Below are 10,909 nucleotides of genomic sequence, written 5' to 3' on the forward strand. Positions count from 1 at the left end.
AGTTATAGCTCCTAATAATTAAAAATCCCTATATCCCTATAGTATAATATTTCTTGGGATCTACATGTGACCCACAATTTTAATATCTGGGACTAAAATGAGGAAATGTTAATGAAGATATACAACAAATATGTTTCATGTTATAAACTTGTATGATTACTGTTAAATGTATATTCTTATGAAGATCTTATTTCTGTATTGCGCAACTCCTCAATAAAAATATTAAAAAAAAAAAAAAAAAACAACAGTTTTTTGACTGTGTTAAATAATAGCAGTCAGTTTCAAAAAAAAAATAAAAAAAAAAAAAAAAAAAAATACAAATTTACCTGTAAAATAAAATCTAACCTGTCTTACACTAACACCTAATATTACACTACAATTAAATAAATTACATTAATTAAATACAATTAACTAAATTACACAAAATAAAAAAGAAATTATGAAATATTTAAACTAATTACACCTAATCTAATAGCCCTATCAAAATAAAAAAGCCCCCCAAAATAAAAAACCCTAGCCTAAACTAAACTGCCAATAGCCCTAAAAAGGGCCTTTTGTGGGGCATTGCCCCAAAGAAATCAGCTCTTTTACCTGTAAAAAAAATACAAACAACCCCCCAACAGTAAAACCTACCACCTACACAACCAAACCCCCCAAATAAAATCCTATCTTAAAAACCTAAGCTCCCCATTGCCCTGAAAAGGGCATTTGGATGGGCATTGCCCTTAAAAGGGCATTTAGCTCTTTTTCTTTGCCCAAACCACTAATCTAAAAATAAAACCCACCCAATAAACCCTTTAAAAAAACCTAACACTAACCCCCAAAGATCTACTTACAGTCGGGAGAAATCTTCATCCAAGCGGCAAGAAGTCATCCTCCAGGCGGGCAGAAGTCTTCATCCAGACAACATCTTCTATCTTCATCCTTCCGACGTGGAGTGGTTCCATCTTCAAGACATCCGGCGCGGAACATCCTCTTCATACAGTCCCAGCCGTACACTGAAGGTTCCTTTAAATGACGTCATCGAAGATGGCGTCCCTTGAATTCCGATTGGCTAATAGAATTCTATCAGCCAATCGGAATTAAAGATGAAAAAATCCTATTGGCTGAAGCAATCAGCCAATAGGATTGAGCTTCAATCCTATTGGCTGATCCAATCAGGCAATAGTATTGAGCTTGCATTCTATTGGCTGATTGGGGGTGGGTATTGGGTGGGTTTTATTTTTAGATTAGGGGTTTGGGCAAAGAAAAAGAGCTAAAAGCCCTTTTAAGGGCAATGCCCATCCAAATGTCCTTTTCAGGGCAATGGGGAGCTTAGGTTTTTTTAGATAGTATTTTATTTGGGGGGTTGGTTGTGTGGGTGGTGGGTTTTACTGTTGGGGGGGTTGTTTGTATTTTTTTTTTACAGGTAAAAGAGCTGATTTCTTTGGGGTAATGCCCCGCAAAAGGCCCTTTTAAGGGCTATTGGCAGTTTATTGTAGGCTAGGGTTTGTTTTTTTTTGGGGGGGGGGGGGCTTTTTTATTTTGATAGGGCTATTAGATTAGGTGTAATTAGTTTAAATATTTGATCATTTATTTTTTATTTTGTGTAATTTAGTATTTATTTTTTGTAATTGAGTTAATTGTATTTAAATAATGTAATTTATTTAATTGTAGTGTAATGTTAGGTGTTAGTGTAAGGCAGGTTAGGTTTTATTTTACAGGTAAATTTGTATTTATTTTAACTAGGTAGTTAGTAAATAGTTAATAACTATTTAGTAGCTATTCTACCTAGTTTAAAATAAATACAAACTTAGCTGTGAAATAAAAATAAAACCTAAGATAGCTACAATGTAACTATTAGTTATATTGTAGCAAGCTTAGAGTTTATTTTACAGGTAAGTATTTAGTTTTAAATAGGAATTATTTAGTTAATGATAGTAATTTTTATTTAGATTTATTTTAATTATATTAAAGTTAGGGGTGTTAGGGTTAGACTTAGGGTTAGGTTTAGGGGTTAATATCTTTATTTAGTGTTAGTGATGTGGGAGGCCAGAGCTTTAGGAGTTAATAACTTTAGTATAGTGGCGGAGGCGACGTTGGGGCGGCAGATTAGGGGTTAATAAATTTATGTAGGTTGCGGCGACATTGGGGGCGGCAGATTAGGGGTTAATAAGTGTAATGTAGGTACCAAGAACATTGGGGGCAGCAGATTAGGGGTCAATAAGTGTAGGTAGGTGGCGGTGATGTCGGGGGCGGCAGATTAGGGGTTAATAAGTGTAATGTAGGTGTTGGCGATGTCGGGGGTGGCAGATTAGGGGTGTTTAGACTCAAGGTTTATGTTAGGGTGTTAGGTGTAAACATACATTTTATTTCCCTATAGGAATCAATGGGGCTGCGTTACGGAGCTTTACGCTCCTTTATTGCAAGTGTTAGGCTTTTTTTTTAGCCGGCTCTCCCCATTGATGTCTATGGGGAAATCGTGCACGAGCACGTAAAACCAGTTTAAAGCAGCGCTGGTATTTGTGTACTGTATGGAGCTCAATGCAACCATATTACCCTCTAACGCAGGTTTTTGGAAAACCTGTAAATGCAGCGCTATTAAAGCTGAGCGGTGGAAATAACTTGCAATTTAGTACCGAGCCACTCATAAAGCAAAACTCGTTATCTGGCCGTAATTAAATTACTAAATCCCCTAACCTAACACCCCCTAAATTAACCCCAATTACCTAAAATTAAAAACCTAACATTACTTTAAAAATAAAAAAACTAAGTTTAAATTAATCTAAAATTACAAAAAATAAAAAAGTCTAACATTACAGAAAATAATAAACCAAATTATAAAAAAAATATCTAAACTTAATCCCTATGAAAATAAAAAAGCCCCCCCCCCCCCAAAAAAAAACCCCTAATCTAAACTAAACTACCAATAACCCTTAATAGGACCTTTTGTAGGGCATTGCCCTAAGATAAACAGCTCTTTTGCATTAAAAAAACTAAGTCCCCCCTACCCACCAAACCCCCCAAATAAAAAAACTAACACTAAAAAAACCTAAACTACCCATTCAGCTCTTTTACAAAGCCCAATAAAAGCCCTAATAATTATTTTTTTATAAAAAATCCTAAATCTAACCCCCAAATAGGTACTCACCATTCCTGAAGTCCGGCGGAGGTCTTCTTCCAGGCGGCAGTGAAGTCTTCTTGGAGGTGGTGACATCTTCTGCCAGCACGGCAACCTCTTCCATCTTCATCCAGGACCAAGCCGTCGCATAGCGGAGGTGACCGCGGAACAAGATCGGTGTGGACATCTTCTTCGTACGATCACAACCACACACTGAGGATTGAATTCAAGGTACCCGTTTTAATATGGGGTACCTTGCATTCCTTTTGGCTTAAATTTTCAAATCAGTCAATAGGAGCTACTGAAATCCTATTGGCTGATTAGTTTTTTATTTTCTGTAATGTTAGACTTTTTATGTTTTGTAATTTCAGATTAATTTAAATTTTTTATTTTTTATTTTTAAAGTAATGTTAGGTTTTTTATTTCATTGTAATCTAGAATTTTTTAATTTTAGGTCATTGGGGTTAATTTAGGGGGTGTTAGGTTAGGGGGTTTAGTAATTTAATTACACCTAGATTGCGAGTTTTGCGATAAACAGGGTGCGAAACGAACGCAGCAAAAGTTGTGTTATTTCACCCCCCATATTGCTGCCATTACGTGTTTCTGAAAAGTCTCCTTGTGCTTGCGATATGGTGGCATTAAGCTCCATACCGCACAAAATCCAAGGGCTGTTTTGACGTGCTCATGCACGCTTTCCCCCATAGACATCAATGGAAAGAGAGTGTTAGAAAAAAAACACCTGAAGTGCGGAATGAAAATTCTCTGTATCACAGCCCCATTGATGTCTATGGGGAAAAAAGTTAAGTTTAAACCTAACACCCTAACATAAACCCCAAGTCTAAATACCCCTAATCCGGTGCCCCCAACATCACCAACACTAATAAAAGTTATTAACCCTAATCTGCGGCTCCCGACATCGCCGCCACTATTAAAAGTTATTAACCCCTATTCCGCCGCTCCCCGACATCGCTGCCACTAAAATAAATTTATTAACCTCTATTCCGGTGCTCCCCGACATCACCGCCACTATAATAAAGTTATTAACGCCAATTCCCCAACACCCCGACATCGCTGCCACTATAATAAAGGTATTAACACCTATTCTGACGCTCCCCGACATCGCCGCCACTAAATAAAGTTATTAACCCCTAAACCTCTGGCCTCCCACATCTCTGCCACTAAATAAACCTATTAACCATAAACCACCAGCCCCCCACATCGCAAAACACTAAATTAAACTATTAACCCCTAAACTTAACAACCCCCTAACTTTAAATTAAAATGACAAAATAACTATTTAAATAAATAAAAACTTACCTGTGAAATGAAAATAAACCTAACATTAAACTATAAATTAACCTAACCTTACTAATATAATAAAATAAAAAACTACAAATTAAAATATCTAAATTACAAATTTAAAAAAACCTAACACTATGAAAAAAAAATAAATTCTTAATTACAACTAAAAAAAACAAATCCTATGAAAAATGTAAGAAAGCTAAGTTTACCAAAAATAATAAACACTAAAATCACGAGAAATAAAAAGCACTAAGATTACAAAAAAAATAAACAAAATTATCAAAAATAAAAACAATTACACCTAATCTAATAGCCCTATAAAAATAAAAAGCCCCCCAAAATAAAAACACCCCCTAGCCTCCAATAAACTACCAATAGCCCATAAAATGGGCTTTTGTAGGGCATTGCCCTAAATAAATCAGCTCTTTTACCTGTAAAAAAATACAAATTCCCACCAACAGTAAAACCCACCACCCAAGCAACCGCCCAAAATAAAAAACCTAACTCTAAAAAAAACCTAAGCTACCCATTGCCCCTAAAGGGGCATTTGTATGGGCATTGCCCTTAAAAGGGCATTTAGCTCTTTTGCATTGCCCTTAAAAGGGCATTTAGCTCTTTTTCATGTGCCCATCCCTAATCTAAAAAAAAATAAACACCCAAAAGAATTAAAGAAAACCCTAGCACTAACCCCAGAAGATCTACTCACGGTTTCTGAAGTCTGGACATCTATCTCTACCCAGGCTGCGAGGTCTTCATCCAGGCTTCACAACTCCCAATACTGCGCTACTGTTTTTACGCTGAAATTGCCATTTTTTCAGCGTTAAAAGCAGCAACACAAAACTCGTAATCTAGATGTCTGTTATTTGCGTTGTGGGGGGTTGGCGGTTTAGGAGTTAATAAGCTTAATTAGGTTAATTGCGATGTGGGGGGTTGGCAGTTTAAGTGTTAATAATGTAATTAGGTTTAATGTGTTGTGGGGGGATGGCGGATTAGGGGTTAATAGATTTATTAGATAGATTTGCGATGTTAAGGTTGGCGGCTTTAGGGGTTAATACTTTTATTAAGTATATTGCGATGTAAGTGAATGGCGGATTAGGGATTAATATCTTAATTAGATATATTTGCATTGTGGGGGATAACGGATTAGGGGTTAATCCCTTTATTAGTTATATTGGGATGTGGGGGTTGACGGATTAGGGGTTAATATATTTTAATAGTTATTGCGGTCGGGGGGTGGCGGTTGACAGGTAGATATTGCGCATGTGTAAGGTGTTAGTTAATATTTTCAGGGAGTTACAGGAGTTACGGTGCTCACATATTCAGCTCAAGGCTTGCTGCGCCTGCCTATGTGTGGCGAAGTGAAAATGGAGTAAAATTTCTTCATTTTTGCCACGTAAGTCCTTGCACTGAATATGTGATACTGACTTGCGAAGGGTGACATATACGCGCCGCATTTATATGCAGCGCCGTATATGTGATAGCAATATCTTTTATTCAAGAAGCAACAATGCACTCCTGGGGGCATATTTATCGATGCCCCGTGTTTCTGGCGAGCCTTCAAGAACTGCTGGTGCAATGATAAATGCCGACAGCGTATGCTGTCGGCATTTATCGATGTGCGGCAAACATGATCTGCAATATCGGATCATGTCCGCTCGCACATTAATAAATAGGCCCCCTGGGACCAAGCTGGACACATTTGTAAACCAATAAAAATGGGCATACAAGTTCAGCCACCAATCAGCAGCTAGTTCCAAGCTCCTTAGCCGATCTAGATATGCTTTTCAACAAAAGATACCAAGTTAATAAAGCAAATTAGATAATAGAAGTAAATTGGAAAATTGTTTAAAATGTTATGCTTTATCTGTATTAAGAAATTAAAAATTTTGGTTTCATGTCTCTTTAATGTCCTTTTTAGGCTTGTAAGTTAAATTACATTCCCTTTAACTGAAGTCAACTGTACTAAGCAGAGAGAGGGCTTACAGCATTTAACCAATCTATATAGCATCTGTTCAGTAATGAGAAGAAACTTTATCTGTTTAGTCAGGAAGCCTTACTGAGGCCTCATCATAAAAAGTAGATTCAGCAAATGATCACTTCTAAAAATACAACTGAAGAAGATACCTCACATAATATAGTGAGTGGTCAGTGTCTTATTTACAGGTATCACGCAACTGAGAAATATTCTTCATAAAGCCAAATTCCCCCAAACTAATTGTGTGCTGCAATCAATAAGACCAATATTTGTAGATCTCAACCTAATTAGTTTCTATGGATTTACTCATAGAAGTTTGATTTTCTTTTATGTTTCAAGACAGAGGGAAGTACATATTTCAATTCCAGTAACACATGCAGTCTAACGTGCAATGTCGCTTTTTTCTGGGCCATATTTTATTTTTATTATTATTATTATTATTAATAACGTTTATTTATAAAGCGCCAACATTTTACGCCGAGCTATACAGAGGCACATTACATTCATAAAGTTAACAGAGAAGTTTTGCCAGAGAAAATAGTGGTGCTTCTTTTCATGAGTCAGGTGAAGTGCTACTTGCACCTCATATCAATTGAAGGACTGGTTATATAAATGAGTAAATGAAGGGTGGGGGTGGAGGGGAGGGCTGGGTGGGAAGTGCTTGGTGTTTTTGTATCTTGCTTGGAAGTTAGATGTCTGTCTGTAATGCATAGATGTGCTAGGAAGTTTTTAAAATATAGCAATCACCTTACAAACTTAAAAAAAAAGTGTCTGGTATTTTTGTATATATTTTACTGGAAGCGCTACTGAAATACTAGACAGAGCAATGAGGTTGTCGACTTTTTACCTCTTCATAATGTGCTTCAGGTTAAGGTGCAAAAGCAGGAACTTTACATGTTTGCATTACTCATTATTGCTTAGTCTTTGTTTTTAATACATTTTGTGTAGCTTTGAAACCGTGTAGAAAAATACAAAAATGTAAAGCTCACACACTGGGGTAGATTTATCATATTCGGACGGACATCGCAACATGCCGCCAGCATACGCTGTCGGCAGTTAACATTGCACAAGCATTTCTGGTGAACTGCTTGTGCAATGCCGCCCCCTGCACATTCGTGGCCAATCGGCCGCTAGCAGGGGGTGTCAATCATTCCATTCGTATACGGTCGTGATGATTGCTCTCCGCCACCTCAGAGGTGGCAGATAAGTTAAGGAGCAGTGGTCTTACGACCGCTGCTTCTTAACTTAAGTTTCAGGTGGACCTGAAACTTTGGGGGTAGATTGCAGCATCCGCTGCTTGATACATCTACCCCACTGTATCATGCATGCTATCTCCAAGCACATGATACAGCTGCCAACGTCACTGATCTATGAGTGTACAAGCTATTCTGTCACAGGGGGTAGAATATCTTAGCTCCAAGATGGCAGCACCCAGTATTAAGAGGGGGAGCTTCAGCATCAGACACTTTTATGGAATTACAATAGGGGAAATATACTGAAAATAGCTGCAGGCTCAGGACAAAATATTAACATAGTAAGTAGGTAACCATTCTTTTGTAGTTGTACTCAGCAAAATACATTGGTCCAAATAACAAGTGGCAGCTAATGCTAGTGTGGAACGCAATATCAATATCACTGGCCCAAGCAAATTGATATTACAATTCCATAGTAAAGCAGATTTACCATAGAAGGTTTAGACTGACATCGATCTAGTGCATTCATTGCGTTTAATAGATATTGCGACTGTTAAATTGTGCTCATATTACCAGTTGAAAGTTTTGTCTTCTGCTAGAAAAAAGCCCAAATATAGAAGAATTAGCGTGACCTGAGACCTGAAGAAAAGTGTAAAAGTTACACAAAACACGTGTAAAACATATTAAAATGAATTATTACACTCACTTATAAACATTTTACATAAAAAATATCTTTATCTATATTATTATTATTATTATAGGTTATTTGTAGAGCGCCAACAGATTCCGCAGCACTAGAAATTGCATTTGTAATGTCCGTCGCCAATGGCAGTTGCGCACGCATCCTCAATGGAATGTTGGCAGTGCAAGGACAAAATAATTCACCTGGATGCAGCGAAGCTGCATCCAAATTCTGAAAATCGCAGGGTGGTGAAAGAATCCCCCGAAGGTGGATTCTTTCACTACCCTGCCATTTTCGGGAATCCACCGGGATGCAGCGCAAGCAAACAGAGCATTACAAAAGCAACTGCAGGAGAAAAGCCACTGTGTGCGGCTGCACTAATCCGGAACCGGAACACACAAGGAGGTAAAAGGTCATCCAATAGAAGGCTGGCTATACTGGAGTGCCGTAGCCAGGGAGATCAGCCCCAAATACAAATGCCAAAATAGAAAAAGATAGGCAGGCACTACTCGGGGTGTAAAGTACAAAAAAATATTTTATTAGCATCCAGTAAAAAAGAAAAAATTATTAGGAAGCAATAAACACCAGAATATGAGCAGACAGACAGACAGTCAAAGAGGGACAAACAGCCTAACGCGTTTTGCGCCCCCTAGTGGCGCTTAATCATAGGCCTATGATTAAGCGCCACTAGGGGGCGCAAAACACGCTAGGCCGTTTGTCCCTCTTTGACTGTCTGTATGTCTGCTCATATTCTGGTGTTTATTGCTTCATAATATTTGTTTCTTTTTTACTGGATGTAAATAGAATAATTTTTTGTACTTTACACCCGAGTACTAGTGCCTGCCTATCTTTTTCTATTTTGGCATTACAAAAGCAACAACTAACCGCCCGCATCAAGTATTAAAAAAAAAAAAAAAAAACTAACCGCCCGCATCAAGTATTAAAAAAAAAAACACCGCCCGCACGAAATATAACAAAAAAAACCCCTCCTACACGAAGTATTAACCCATACACCGCAAACCCCCACATCGCTAAATAATAAAGTAATTAACCCCTTAATCACTTAACCATCAACCACCCACATCGGAATACACCTAATTACCCTATTAACCTCTAAACAGCAAAACCCCCACATCGCAATAAACCTAATTACCCTTTTAACCCCTAAACCGCAAATCTCCCACATTGCAATAAACCTAATTAACTTATTAACCCCTTAAACTGCCAAAACCCACAACGCAAATAACTATTTAAATAACTACGTACCCTAAGCTAACACCCCCTAACCTAACATTCCCTTAAATTAACCCAAATTACCTAAACTAATACATTGTAAAGTTACAAAAAAACAAAAAAAAACCTAAGTTTACAAAAATAAAAAAAAAGGCTAACATTACAGAAAATAAAAAACTCAAATTACCAAATTTAACAAAATTAAACCTAATCCCTACGAAAATAAAAAAGCCCCCCAAAAATAAAAACACCCCCTACTCTAAGAATAAATTACCAGTAGCCCTTAAAAGTGCTTTTTGCAGGGCATTGCCCCAAGATAATCAGCTCTTTTACAAAAAATACACAAAGCCTCACCAAACAGTAAACGCCCCAAACCCCCTGAAATAAAAGAACCTAACACTAAAAAACCTCAACTACCCATTGCCCTGAAAAGGGCATTTGTTTGGGCATTGCCCTTAAAAGGGCATTTAGCTCTTTTACTGCCCATCCCTAATCTAAATAAAACAAACCCCCCCCAAAAAACTTAAAAAATCCTAAATCTAATCCCCAGGTTGCTACTCACCGTTCCTGAAGTCCGGCGGAGAAGGTCCTGTTCCAGGCAGTGAAGTCTTCTTCCAAATGCGACCTCTTCTTCTTCCAGGAACATCCTGTGCAGAGCGGAGCTGAAGACTGAAGACCCTGGAACTGAAGACCGGCGACCGCGGAGCCATGGAGTGTGGAGGATCCACTTCGTATGATCTCTGTACGCGATTAAAGATGGCGTCCCTTGAATTTCTATTGGCTGATTTGATTCTTCAAATTCAAATCAGCCAATAGGATGAGAGCTACTGAAATCCTATTGGCTGTTTAAATCAGCCAATAGGATGAGAGCTACTTAAATTCTATTGGCTATTTAATAGGAATTCAAGGGACGCCATCTTTAATCGCGTACCTTGAATTCACTATGCAGTGTACGGCGGCAATTGTACGAAGAGGATCCTCCACGCTCCATGGCTCCGCGGTCGCCGGTCTTCAGTTCCAGTGTCGCCGGTCTTCAGCTCCAGGGTCCCCGGTCTTCAACTCTGTGGTCATCGGTCTTTAGCTCTGCCCTCTGCTCTGCACCAGATTGTTCCTGGAAGAAGAAAGAAGAGGTCGCTGCTTGGAAGAAGACTTCACCGCCTGGAACAGGACCTTCTCCGTCGGACTTCAGGAATGATGAGTACCAACCTGGGGGTTAGACATAGGTTTTTTAAGGGTTTCTGGGGGGGGGGGTTGTTTTATTTAAATTAGGGATGGGCAGTAAAAGAGCTTAATGACCTTTTAAACCCAAACAAATGCCCTTTTCAGGGCAATGGGTAGTTTAGGTTTTTTAGTGTTAAGTTCTTTTATTTTGGAAGGTTTGGTGGGTGGGGGGTTTACTCTTAGGGGGGACTTTGTGTGTTTCT

Source organism: Bombina bombina, chromosome 7 (genome assembly GCF_027579735.1).
Source record: "Bombina bombina isolate aBomBom1 chromosome 7, aBomBom1.pri, whole genome shotgun sequence".
Taxonomy (NCBI): domain Eukaryota; kingdom Metazoa; phylum Chordata; class Amphibia; order Anura; family Bombinatoridae; genus Bombina; species Bombina bombina.